Raw genomic sequence first — 10,893 nt, 5'->3', positions numbered from 1 at the left:
CTCATTATTATCCAAAAAGAGAACATATAACTCTTGAAATACTTGAAACATGAACGCCATCCAAGAAAGACAATGTGAAACAAGTACACATAACATTTAAATTTAAATACAAAAAAATAAAACAAAATAAAATATTCATTATGTAACAGTCTTCTGCTAGGCACTGAAGACAGAATGCTGAATAGGAGAGACAACTTAGATTCCCTTCTGTAAACCATGACATGTACCCCTCCCAAATTTTCTGTTGAAGACAGATTTCTATCATTGGGTGCCTTATAATTTTGTATTCTTTCCTCACTTATAAGGCCAAGCTCAATATGGTGACTTTCCTCAAACCTGAGACACTGGACACACTTCCCTTCTCCTGTGGAGTTTCTGGTGTCTAAGAAGGCTTGACTGCCTGCTAAACTTTCTCCTGCATACGCTACAAGTATAAGGCTGCTCACCTGTGTGCGTCCTCTAGTGTTAAATAAGGTGGGAGTTCTGAACGAATCTTTTCCCACATTCATTACATTTAAAGGGCTTCTCTCCTGTGTGAATTCTTTGGTGTGTCTGTAGATGTGTATTATGACTAAAGCTTTTCCCACACCATGAGCATCTATATGGTTTTATTCCTTGGTGTGTCATGAAGTGCTTATTACGATATGAACTCCATCTAAATCTCCTATCACACTGTTGACATTTATAGGGTTTCTATTTAGTGTCAATTCTCTGGGGCTTAATAAGGTCAGAGCTAACTTTGAAGCTTTTCCCACATTCCTGACACATAAAAGGTTTCTCTACTGTGTGGCCTTTCCCACGAAGATCTGTAAGTTTTGGAAGCTCTTCTTTACAAGTTGAAAGTTTCTTCCTTTCTTCCCTGGAAAAGCTCGACACCATTTGTGAACCCTGTGTGTATCACCATGATTTTCCTTGTTCGTTGTTTTCTGGGAAACTTCCATTCTGGTCTTTTCTGATACTTTGCATCCTGGTATTTGTATTTCTGATGCAGGAACAGATACAGGCTGATCGTTTCCAGTGTGTTTTTTGAGCATTAACCCTGTTAGAATCAACAGAAGAATCAGCCATCTGCATCTCAGTACAAGAAAACTACACAAATGGAGACAAAAGTCAATGATGATTGCTTTTAAAAAAAAATACAGGAACAAGTTATTTCTAGTTCATTTCTCCTTGATCCTCCCCATGAGGCATAACAACAAACCCATTAAATAATGCTAGAGATAACACAAACAAAATTCTAAAAAGTGTTAAGAAAAAGACAAACCGGTTTTGGACCCCAGAACTAGAATCATAATGTAGCAGGCTGTCTTACATCCCCATACCCAAAAGAAAAAGGCAACCCAGATCCCAGGTTGTTCCAACCCTCAACCTATCAACAGAAGGCTTCCTGGGTAGGTTTATTCCTTCCCCAGCATGAATGGGAAACCTGACAACATCAAGCAAACCACACATCACTGGCAAAGGGGATCAGCCTGGAGTCCTGTCAACAGTAAGTGGCAAGGAGAGGAACTTGCCCTCCCTACTGGGCTACAGACTCTCCTCAACCCAAGCCGAAAGATACCAAAACGTACAAGCAGAACTGGCAGTAGGGACCCAGCCACATCAAGAGGAGTGCTTGGGAAGCCTCTGGAATACTGTAGATATGAGACTCCCTCCACTCAGTAGGAGACACCAAAGTGGGCAGGCAGAACTGGCAAGAGGGAAACAGCCACAACAAGCGGCCTGGACTATGAGGTCTCTTAATTCCCATGGGTCTGAGACTCTCCTTCCCCACTGAGATATACCCTAGCCTAAGAAAATGCTTTCCACACCCTCAGGCAACAGCAGCAGCAGCAAGGACCCATGGGAGCCCCAGAAGTACCAGATAAACCAAGGAGACCAAAATAACACCACACAGGCTCTGAAAATTATCCCTGGAAGCATATCCTACAAAAGAAGGAAAGAACCTCTATGCTAAACTAAAACAGGGTGACTGCCTGCTAAAATAAAATATGATTTAACTAGGACCCAGACTTTCCTAACATAATAGACAAAATGATCAAGCAATGGAAATATGACAAAAATGTAATCAAACTAAACATCAAAACCAGAAAACCTAAAAACATGTGGAAATCAAACAAAACACTTCCAAATAACCCATGATTCAAACACAAAGTCTCAAAGGATATTTAAAAATAGAGTTAAACTGAGGAAGGAAATCGCAGAGCGTGTAAACAGGTGGAAAACCATACCATGCTCGTGGATCGGAAGAATCAACATTGTTAAAATGTCTATACCACCCAAAGTGATCTACAGATTCAATGCAATCCCTATTAAATTACCAACATCATTTTTCACAGATACAGAAAAACTAATTTTACGCTTTGTATGGAACCAGAGAAGACCCCGTGTAGCAAAAGAAATTTTAGGCAATAAAAACAAAATGGGAGATATTAATTTACCAGACTTCAAACTATACTACAAGGCTGTGGTTATTAAAACTGCATGGTATTGGCACAAGTGCAGGGGCACAGACCAGTGGAACAGAACACAAAATCCAGATATAAAACCATCCTCATAGAGCCATCTAATCTTTGACAAAGCAGACAAAAATATACTCTGGGGAAAAGCATCTTTATTCGATAAATGGTGCTGGGAAAACTGGATAGCCACATGCAGAAGACTGAAACAGGACCCACAGCTTTCACCTCTCACAAGCACCACATATACTCAGCAGCAAATTGGTTTCCCTGATCATCACCTAAGTCCACATTTGGGAATAACACCAATTGGGTGTCAAACAGATGTAGGGGATGGCTGTCTACCTACATAATGAGTGTGATGTGCACTGTCTCGGGAATGGACAGGCTTGAAGCTCTGACTCGGGGGGTGGGGGGCGTGGGCAATATACATAACCTAAACTTTTGTACCCCCATAATAAGCTGAAATAAAAAAATTGAGTTGAATGAACATAAAATTACAATATATCAAAATATATGGAATTCAAGTTGAAGAAGTTCTCAGAGAGAAATTTATAGCTCTAAATGTTAACAATACAAAAGAGGAAAGGCCTCAAATCAATAATCTAAGTTCCTACCTCAAGAAACTAGAAAAAAGGGAAAATACGCCCAAAGCAGAATGAAAAAGGAAATACCTATGAGGGCAGAGAGCATAATCCATAAAAGGTATGCTCTTCAACAAATTAATAAAACTGATAAAACTCTATCAAGATTGACAAAAATAAAAAGAAGACACAGATCACCAATATCCAGAAGGAAATAGAGCATACCACTACACATTCTACAGCAACTAAAAACATAAGAGAATACCATGAGCTTTAAGTTCACGAATTTTAAAAGTTAGGGAAAATGGAACAATTCCTTGAAAACCAGAAACTACTAAAATCCAACCAACATGAAGCAGATAACCCGAACAGTACTATGACCATTAAAGAAACTGAATTCATAATTTTAAAGCTTCCCCAAAAGAAATATGCAGATCCAGATAGTGTCACTGGAGAATTCTACCAAATATTTAAAGAATTAACGACCGTGATGAATGTCTTCCAAAAAAGAGGAGGAAATACTACCCAACTCATTTTATAAGGACAGTGTTACCCTGATACCAAAACCATACATAGGCAGTACTAAATTAAAAGAAACAAAAACTACACACTAACATTTCCCAAGAATTTAAATGCAACAATTATCAACAAAATATTGGCAAACTCAGTGCAACAATGCAACAATGCATTGTTGCAACAATGCAACAATGCATTGTTGCAACAGTGCAACAATGTATAAGGAGAATGATATACCATGACCAAGTGGGATTCATTGCAGGTATGCAAAGCTGGTTCAACATTTGAAAATCAATCAACATAACCCACCTGATCAACAAACTAAAGAGAAAAGATCATATGTTTCCATCAACTGACACAGAAAAAGTAATTGACAAAATCCCACATCCATTTATGATTAAAAAAACACTCATAAAGTTAGGAATTATATCAACTTGATAAAGAATATCAACAAAAACCCCTTAATAGGTAATGGTGAAAGACTGAATGTTTTCATGCTAAAATTGGGAGCAAGATAAGGATGTCTGCTGTCACCACTCTTATTCAACATAGTGGATCTAATGCAATAAGGCAAGACAAAGAAATCAAAGGTATTGTAGATCATATGGATTGCCTCTGTAGAAAATCTCAAGGAATCTACCAAAAAACCCCTTAGAACTAATAAGTGAATTCAGTACAGTCACAGGATAAAATAACAAAACGCAAAATCAATGGCATTCCGATCTAAAAACAATGAACATGCAGAAACCAAAATTAAAAATAATACCATTTATAATTGCTCCAATGAAAATGAAAAGCTAGGGCATATACTCACCAAAACATACAGAGTATATGTATGCTGAAAACTACAAAAAGTTACTGGAAGAAATTAAAGAAGACCTAACTTAATAAAGACATACTGTGTTTGTGGATTGGAAGAATCAACATTTAATAGTAAAGATGTCAATCTCCTCAAACAGATGTATAGCTTGAATGCAACTTCTGGCAAAATCCCAACAAAGTTTATTGTAGACATAAATAAGCTTACACTAAAATTTACATGGAAAGGCATAGGCCCCAGAATAGCTGAAAGAATACTGACAAAGAATAAAGTGGGAAGAATCACTCTACCCGATAGATATGAAGGCTAGCTATACAGCTACAGTAATCAAAACAGTGCAATATTGGCAGAGGGATAGACACAGCTCAGTGGAACAGAATAGATGTACACAAATGTGCCCAACTGATCTTTGATGAAAAAGCACAAAAACAATTCAATGGAGGAAGGACAGCCTTTTCAACAAATGATGCTGAAGTAATTGGACCTCCACAGGCAAAAAGAAAAAAAAAAACACAAAAGCCCTAAACCTCACATCTTATATAATAATTAACTCAAAATGAATCAGGGACTTAAATGTAAAATATTTTAAATTATAAAATTTTAGGAGAAAACAAAGCAGAAAATTTTAGGGATAGAGAGGTAAGCTAGTTGGAGTTCTAGACTTGACACCAAAAACACAATCTATAAAAGGACAAAAGGGAAAATCAGTCCTTATCAAAGTTAAAAACTTTTACTTTGTGGAAGCCCGTGGGAAGAATATAAAGATGATATACAGACTAGGAAAAAATTCTTTGCAAACCATTTATCCAACAAAGCCCTAGAATCTAGAATATAGATCTAGATTCTAGGTCTGGTCACAGGTACCCCTCCCTTCCCTAATGAAAAAAGCAGCAGCCCCTCCTATCCCTCAATACCTGCCCCAAAACTGAAACAAAGAAATTCCTTACTCCTAGTGCCAACATCTCCTGGCTGAGGAAGCTCCCATCCCCCAGCCCTAAGAACCTATATAAACCCACCCAGACTTCTGGGCGGCACGGCTTCTCTGGTCCCACTCCGTGGGTCCCGTGAGGCTCACCCGGGTCCCTCTCTCGGGACTCGTTACCCCCACCCGGGAGTGCTCCAATAAAGCCTCTTTACTTAGCCCTTTCAACTCTGCTCGTCTTTCTTTCTCTGGCGCCGGCCACTCCAAAAAACCTTACAATCGTTAGCCATTAGAGAAATGCAAATCAAAAACACAATGAGATATCACTACACACCTATCAAAGTGGCTAAAATTTAAAAAGTACTGACAGTAAACACTGGCAAGGATGTGGAGACACTGGGTCTCTCACACATTACTAGAGGCAATGTAAACTGATGCAGCCACTGTGGAAAACAGTTTGGTACTTTTTTATAAAATTAAATATGCATTAATAATGACCATATCAACCAGCACTTGCACACTTGAGACATTTATCCCAGAGAAATGAAAATTTATCTCTACACGAAAACCTGTACACAAATGTTCATGGCAGCTTTATTCATAAGAGCCAAAAACTGGAGACAGCAAAAATATCCTTCCTTGGGTGAATGGTTAAACAAATGGTGGCATATCAATTCCAAGGGATGCTGCTTAGCAGTAAAGAGGAATGAACTACTGATACATGCAACAATTTTGATACATTTCCAGGGAATTACTCTGAATGAAAAAAGCTAATCCCAAAAAGTTACGTACTTTGTAATTCCATTCACATAACGTTTTTCAAATGGCAAAATTTTAAGAATGTAGAACAGATTAGTGGTCGGCATGGGTTCACCGGGTGTGGCAGGGAAGTGTGCACGGTTTTAAAAGGGCAACACGGGGGATCCTTGTGCTAATGTAACTGTCCAGTATACTTTGGCTGTGGTGTTGAATACACACACCTGCACGTGGGATAGAATTGTATAGAACTAAAACACACACACACACACACACACACACACATGAATACAAGTGAAACTGGAGAAATCTGAATAAGATCAGTGGATTGTATCAATATCCTGGTTGTGATATCATACAATACTCTTGCAAAAGTTATCACTGTGGGAAACTGCGTAAAGTGTCCATGGGTTGTCTTTGTTATTACATTTTAAATCTACGTGTGCATCTAAAATTATCTCAATAAAAACTTCAACTGAAAAAATATAGGAGCAGAGTCTTAACATGTTAAGCCCCTGTAAAGGTTTCTACAAGGAATGTTTCTCCTCTTCCCATGTATACACTTACCTGTAGGAGACTCTCTAAGGCTATCCCTGAACTCTTGGGGACCTTGGATCTATGGTTCTTCCCCTTGCTCTAAATAGGTCACTTTAAGTTCAGGATGCAATAATAATGCTCTGAGAATAAAACCTTGAGGTCATGGACTCTCATCTCAATTCCAGACTACCGTCAGGTAGAGTGAATAACACTTTTATACTTTTTTTTTACTCCAAATGTTTAAATGGGCAGAATCTTGGATCCAATATCTTCTTTATACTCTACTGTGGATGTGGGTAGATATGCAATGAGGAAGCTAAGAAGTAAATGTAAGGCAGATAGAGGAAAACAACTTAGGGAATGGGAATCCCGTTATACTGAAGTAGACTTGGTTAGACATGATAGTGGCTTAGACAAGGATGATGAAAGTGGAAGGGCTTGAGACATGGCTGGATTCAGGCTGTAGCTTGAAGATAGACCTAAGAGAACCTGCCAATGGATCAGCTGTGGAGTATAACAGAAAGATTGGAGTCAAGGATGAGTGACAGGATTTTGGCCTTGGCAACTGGGTAAATGGGGGTTCCCTTTACTGAGATGGAAAAGATATGACAAGAGAAGGTTTTTAGGGTGGAGGTGAGGGTATGATAGATCAAGAATTCTATTTAGAATGTAGAAGTGAGACATGTGTATTAATAAAAAGCTCCCCTGGTGAACCAGGTAAGCCTTTTCTTTCCCCCACACCATCAAGCTGAGAACCAACCAGCTATTAGAACACTGGGACTCTCTCACAGGGTCCATTTTCCATAAACCGAGGACATAACATATTATTCAACTTCTACACAGAAGGAAGGAATATTTACCTATGCCGATGGCATTCTCATAGATATCCTGCATAACATTCATGTAGAGAGTCTTCTGAGAAGTATCCAATAATTGCCATTCTTCCTCAGAAAAATACAGAGCCACATCTTCAAACGTCAACAAACTCTAGAGAACAGAATGGGCTGTAGTTTAGTACTTGCCACTCTAGAAGTTGTCCTACCACCCGTCTCTGAATTACACAGTAGGTCAGGGGCAGAAGAAGTTAACAACACAAGATTTAGGGGGAAAAAAGCGAGATGGCAGAAAGGAAGAAGCAAAGAGGATCAGTCAACAGCCTAGGAGGTGCCCAATTCCCACAGTGCCAAGCCTATTTGGCTAGAAGACAGTTGGGGCTAACATGCCTCAAAGCACCTGCTGGACACTATGGGTCCTAGTCAGCAGGGGCAAGCAGACACAAGGCCATGTTCAGGTTGCCTGAAAAACCTGGAGAGTACAGCTCACCTGGGACTTAGGCAAGATGAGCTCAGATGCCATCTTCTGGTCTTTGGGGCTTTTCTGCTCAGAAGAGACTAAAATCTGTTCAGCCTGCGCAGCTGTAAGTGGAAAAAAGCCAGAGAAAATGTCTCTTTCCTGTTTACGAACATCCTGAGCTGATTTCTAAAATACATCAGGATGCCTTCACTAAAGACAGGTCACCTTGACAAGTGTGTGTGTGGTGCCCAGAAGTGGCCTTTTCATTGTAAATAAGAACCAAATATTCACCACTCATAGAACTGGTTCCCCGGTTAGTTCATTATTTCTCCAGATTTCATGAGAGAAATCAGTAAAAGGAAATACATACATTTTTCCTCCCATAAAATAAATTGTTTATTGAGCTGGGCAAAATAGGTCTGAAAATGAAGGACTTAGGTCCCCAGTGTACAGCAGGAAATGTGGAAGACTTTTGTCTTTCATTAGTTTTTCCCTGTTGTACAATTTTCTTCACATTCTGCTATTGACAGCTCATGTCTGATCCCAGTTTCTCCTGCAACTTGTGAGAGTGAGGTGGCCCCACATGCCCCTGCTCCATCTTCTTCTCTTCTTTCAAATTTCAAAGGAGCAGAGTTCACAGTGTGAGTATCAGGGTTCGTGGTTTGGATATTTCTGTCCCCCAGGCCAACCCCGACCTTCACCCACCTTCGATCTACAGTAATCCCACCTGGGAGACATCACAGCTGCTAGCATAGCTGTACACCTGGAAATTTCCCATGACATTCTAGCTGAACCAATTACTCTCACAGCTCCCAGCAGAAAAGAATTATGATCAAGCTCCTCACCTCTTTCATATACAGGATGGCTTTCTTTGTGAGTATTCCTGCTCAGCTGTTCTCGTAGTACCTGGCGTGTGTTCCAACATTCATTCTGGAACATGCCCATCGGTTGGGGCTCTCCTGGCTTCCACCTGAAGCCTGGGGCCACTGCTGTTCCTCCCACGAGCACTGCTTCCTTTCCCAGCTCATGGGCTGTGACCTAGAAATAATCCCCATCCTCATCAACACAGAACTTACTTTTGGTTTTGGGGTGGTAGTGGAGGGAGGAACAAGAGTAGGGCCCAGATTTGGGGAGTACGTGACATCAATGAAAGGAATAAAAAGACTGAGGAGGTACTGTGCCACTATGCTCCCATAAAGAACTATACTCAAAATCTGGGAAAGTTAGGATAAAATGGAAAAGGCTATGAACAATGCCACTACCCCTCCAACCCAGCAATCCCCATCCCTGTGCACAGAGACCCAGCTCAAGCTATTAGCAGCGTTGGGCAGCCTGCCTGTTCCCCTTCACTGGCTTGCTTTATTGGCTTGGGTCCTTGCCTTTATGGATTTCTATCTCCTAGTTTTCTCCAAAAGATAAGAAATTGAATTGAAAAACTCATTCTTGTCAGCCAGAATTTCCAATCCTCCCATAGCCAGGGAAACATTTCATGGGGAAAGAGAATGGAATGGAGGATGGGGGAAGAGTAGGGCTCCAACCTCCCTCCACATAACTTGGTTGTAATAAGACATCCAAAATATGTCCTGCCTCAGATTCTTTAAGGTGGGCTCCTGAGGAAAGGAAGTGTGCTGCCATCTCCCAGAGGCATACCTTGGTTCCCCACTCTCCAGCACGGCCAAGGACAGGCCACAAAGGGAGGGCACTGGAGGCTCTTTTCTCCCGGCCCAGAGATACGTGTTCCCACTACAGAGGACACTACCCCTCAGCATCCTGATTCCCTCCACTTCTCTGCTGGCATTTGTCTTTGTTCCATATCTTTGTTTCCCTTTTTTTCCTTTTTATTTCTTCTCTTTTATTGCAGTCTCCCTAGAGTTGTTTGATTTATATTTCTGTTTCTCTCCTTTGGTCTCTCTAAGCAGTGTCCATTTTTTGGACCTTTTCTCCTTTCCCAACTCCTTCTGGCCTTTTATTTCTGTTTCTAAGAACTTAAGTCGTGCTTCTTTAGCCATGCCACACTAGGCCCACCACTTTCAATTCACACTGGTCCTGAATTGGGAAAAAATATATTTCTTTTCTCTTACGCCAGGAAAGACTCTGCCAGGAACTCTGAAACCCTTGGCCTGACTATTACTGCATGTCTGTGATTTCGGATCCCACCTAGTTGTCCTAAAGGAACAACAGAAGAGTGACTCAATCTTTCTTATTCCCTCACAACCTCCCACCCCAATATATGCACCACTATCCTATTTCATTGCATATGTAAGGAATCTTTTGTCTTACCTCATTCTTTGTTCCATCAGGTTTTCTCTGCAAGCATTCTACCAGGAACACAGCCTGTTTGACATTCTGGGGATGATGCTTCCGCACCCAGTTCTGGATGTCTCTGGGCAGCATGGCCAGGAACTGGTCTAGCACCAGCAGTTGGAAGATCTGCTCTTTCGAGTTAATCTCTGGCCTCAGCCACTGACGGCATAATTTCTGAAGCTGGCTGACAGCCTCGAGCGGCCCAGGTGCTTCATGATAACTGAAGCTCCTGAAGAGCCTGCGAGCGCTCTCAGGATCAAGATCCTCTATTTGTATGCTGTATTTCTTACTTTGACTAGATCTCTCTTTTACAGACCCCTTACTCTCCCACATAGACCCCATCTGGAGGTTCAAGCATGCATCTGCCTTCAGCTCTCTCCTCAGCATTTGCTCCACTGCCCCGTACCACCTTACACAGCTGAGACCCCGTCAAACAGATCTTCTTCCCAAGGGTACTGAGGGAGAGCAGGAAAAAAATACATGTCAAGAAGAAAGCCATGTGACATATATTTACTTGCTCTTTATCATCACAAAAAAATTAACAGAAAAGTTCCCGTTCTGCCTCCCCTATAAAATGAACTGCTAAGTATTAGGACACTCATTATGATAGATTATTCAGGAGGTATTAATATGTTTCTCTCCTTTTCTTTGCTACTCAACTTTGAAACAAGGCACAGCTCAGAGAAGGTAAATGTCAATCAA

The 10,893-nt window shown here is 40.8% G+C and overlaps 1 pseudogene; it reads right to left on the bottom strand.

The window, feature by feature from the left end:
- Positions 1-330: 330 nt before the first annotated feature.
- LOC138378500 (zinc finger protein 75D-like) lies at positions 331-10,609 on the bottom strand (annotated as a pseudogene).
- Positions 10,610-10,893: the final 284 nt, after the last annotated feature.

The sequence above is a fragment of the Eulemur rufifrons genome, chromosome 30 (genome assembly GCF_041146395.1).
Source record: "Eulemur rufifrons isolate Redbay chromosome 30, OSU_ERuf_1, whole genome shotgun sequence".
Lineage (NCBI taxonomy): Eukaryota > Metazoa > Chordata > Mammalia > Primates > Lemuridae > Eulemur > Eulemur rufifrons.
Note: the sequence above shows the minus strand (reverse complement) of the source record. Positions and strands in the feature narration are given on the sequence as shown.